Here is a 3101-nt window from a genome sequence, read left to right on the forward strand (position 1 = left end):
CTGACTGACTGACTGGCAGGGATCTGACTGACTGACTGGCAGGGATCTGACTGACTGACTGGCAGGGATCTGACTGACTGACTGGCAGGGATCTGGTCCCTAAAGGACACTGAGCAGCAATTACTGCACATCCTTGGACTGTGCGGGGCAGCTCTTCCAGTGACATCACACGGCGGTCAGAGATAACAGTTGGGTGCAGCCCTCACTGCTCTCTCTACTCCGAGAGTGACAAGAAGGACCCCTCTGGGCTACAGAAGCCTCCAGAGAGTTTAGAATCCTTACTAATGAAGGCCTTGGATTACTTGGCAGAATACTTGAAAAAAATAAACCAATATGTGACTGTGTCAGTCAGTGGCCAACTTGAGAGATTAGACACACGGGTTAAACATCTCACCCGAAACAGATGGCTCTTACACAGGTGTTTCTCTAGTGCCCCTTTATGTTAACAACCCCATTACGTCAGGTGAGCAGGGAAACAAATCCCCAAGCTGACAGGAGATTCCGTAGCTCGTTCACACGAATCCCAGGACAGGCGACTCAAGAGGAGGCTCATCAGTGGGGCGGTGGTGGCGCACACCTTTAACCCCAACATTTGGGAGGCAGAGGCAGGCGGATTTCTGAGTTTGAGGCCAGTCTGGTCTACAGAGTTCCAGGACAGTCAGGGCTACACAGAGAAACCCAGTCTCGAAACCTCACCCCCCCCCCACCAAAAAGAGGAGGCTCATCCATTAATGGAAACTCAGGGCACGAATGCTACTGTGCTATCTGGTAATTCCTCTGTGACTGCAGCCCATTAAAGGAACACGTTTCTCTCGCATCTCCTTTGAAAAGCAGGTGAGGCATTCTTGTTGCCCAGGACACTGTCTGTCTGCCTCTGTGAGCTCAGGCTGATTCACCGTCTGCATCTTTCCAGAGGTCCACGGACCTGACCCTCGCACCTGACGATACCCTTAGTCTTATGCCACAGCACCACATCTGCATCATCAACCACCATCATCACCACCACCACTGCTGCCACCATTATCACCACCACCAATGGGATGGGCCATAAAAGGATTCTACATTCTCCCATGTCTATCATTATTTCATTGGCTCTCATTCCCATCCCATCCCTCTTCACACTGTCACTTGTTGAAGAGCAGGAGGAAAGGAGGAAATAAGAAAAGGGAGAATATGTCTGCACTGCAACTGAAATAAAAAAAAAAAAAATGAAACAAGCCAGAATGACGGACGAGTGACTGGTGGTTGGCCACACAGCTCAATAGCTACCGGTGCCATCATGTAAACGTAATTCCCCTGATAACCATGGAAACCAAAATGAAGGCACCGTGTTGAGGGCTGCTCTCTTTAGATATCTAAAAACAATAAGAGGCCAGAGACCAGAGAGACAAAGAAATCAAGGCATTCCAAGCCAGAGGAAATCCTTTCCTAAAAGCTCTGACAAAGTGTGCCATTTTCTCCCGTCTCCAAATCTCAGCAAGCTTCCACCAGGACTGGAGACCTGACAGGGATCATGAAACAATTCAAGCCTCTCCTATGTGCTAGTCTCCTGGGGCCAGATGCTCTGAGGCCAGCTCTCTGGGAGCTGAAAGCTTATTGTTATCATAAAACATACCGAGAACCAGCAGAGGGGCACGGACACACACGGACATGGACTCACACACACACACACACACACACCTGTGTGTGCACATACAGACTTTTATATAACTAACATAGCTAGCTATGCAAACAGCTCCATGGAGGCAGACACCATTGTCTGGATCTTGTAGCCAGAATAAACGAACAGTTGAGTTAGAACATAGGCAAGCTCAAGCATTCTTTCTACTACCCAGGGCCAACAGTGTTGATGGCTGAGCAAAATCAAAGTCCTGGCCTCGTTCTTGGTCTAGCTTCTCTGTGTGCAGGAGATGGCTGGATTCCATGGGCCCCTAGGCATCTTCCAGTAGACAGTCAATCACCCTACTGTGTGTGTGTGTGGGGGGGGGGGTTGTTTTTGTGATAGCACATGCCTGACAGTTTTCTTTCCCCCTCAGAGGGAATCTGATACCCATCTGCTCAAGTAAATTAGCGTTCCCATCCTGCCTGACTCACTCAGTAGGAACAACAGGTTCACATGCCAATATGAAACAGAAGGCAAAGGGGGCCAACTCCGGAGTCCTGGCTCTCCAAACGGCTCTGCCATCAGTGCAGGAGGGAGGCCGGGCAGGGGGTCATCCCTCTTCCTTCAAAGATTTGCGGAAGCCGAGTCTCCGCGACTTGTTAAAACCAGACCCACTGGGTGCGCGACTGCACGCTCTCTCCTGCATCCCAGGCGAAGGCTAGCAAACCACAAAGTCGCATTCATTTTCTCAGACACTCGCAAAGCCCTGGGGCTGGAGGCGACCGCGGGTGGGTCCGGGGTGGGGGCGGACGGGGGTACAGCTCTCCCGGAGCTCCGGTAGCCGAGGCCCCCCACCTCCCGCAGTGCCCCCAGGCCGGGTCCCCGCACCCCAGCCAAACGCTGGGCCCACGGAGGGACCGAGCGGCCCGTAAGCCTGGAGCATCCGCCGGGCTCCCGAGAAGCCTCCTTCCTGCGCCTCTTACCTCAGGGAGCGGCGCTGCCCGGCCGCGGCCGCGACGCCCTGGAAGCCGCAGGGCTGCCGGAGGACTGCGGCGCTCGGCCACAGCGGGGTCCGACTTCGCCGCGAGCCCCGCCCCCGGTGGCTGTCACGTGACGCGGGTGTAGGGCTGGCCTGCGAGCGCGCGCGGCCGTGAGACTGGAAGGAGGGCGGGGCGAGCGGGGCTCGGCGAGCGGAGGGCGAAGGGGTGGGAACAGCATCGTGGGCAGGAACTGCGGGAGGTTCCTAGGGGCCGGGAAGCGGGTGGATCCTTCCCATCACCACTATAGCCTAACAGCACCCTGGGCTCCGTGCATATGAGCACATAGGAGCTGGATTCACCCTGAGTCCGGCTAGAAGTCAGGAAGGACTTGGGGCCATGGGTGGGTTGTGTGGAAAACGTTTGGCACAACGCAAATGATGTGTGTACTACTTGTTGCACCAACTACTAGTTATGGGCCCAAGAGAACAAAGCGGTGGTGGCTTCTGTTCTGAAATCCA

General features: G+C 54.5%; 1 protein-coding gene across 1 annotated transcript in view; it reads right to left on the reverse strand.

Moving 5' to 3' along the window:
- Fbxo10 (F-box protein 10) overlaps window positions 1-2695 on the reverse strand; it is a 49670-nt gene extending 46975 nt beyond the window's left edge. The window contains exon 1 of the mRNA XM_021159923.1: window positions 2587-2695. The gene's annotated coding sequence lies outside the window, so the exon portion shown is untranslated. The remainder of the gene's footprint in view (window positions 1-2586) is intronic.
- Between the last annotated feature and the right edge of the window lie 406 nt (window positions 2696-3101).

Source organism: Mus caroli, chromosome 4, assembly GCF_900094665.2.
Source record: "Mus caroli chromosome 4, CAROLI_EIJ_v1.1, whole genome shotgun sequence".
Classification (NCBI taxonomy): Eukaryota; Metazoa; Chordata; class Mammalia; order Rodentia; family Muridae; genus Mus; species Mus caroli.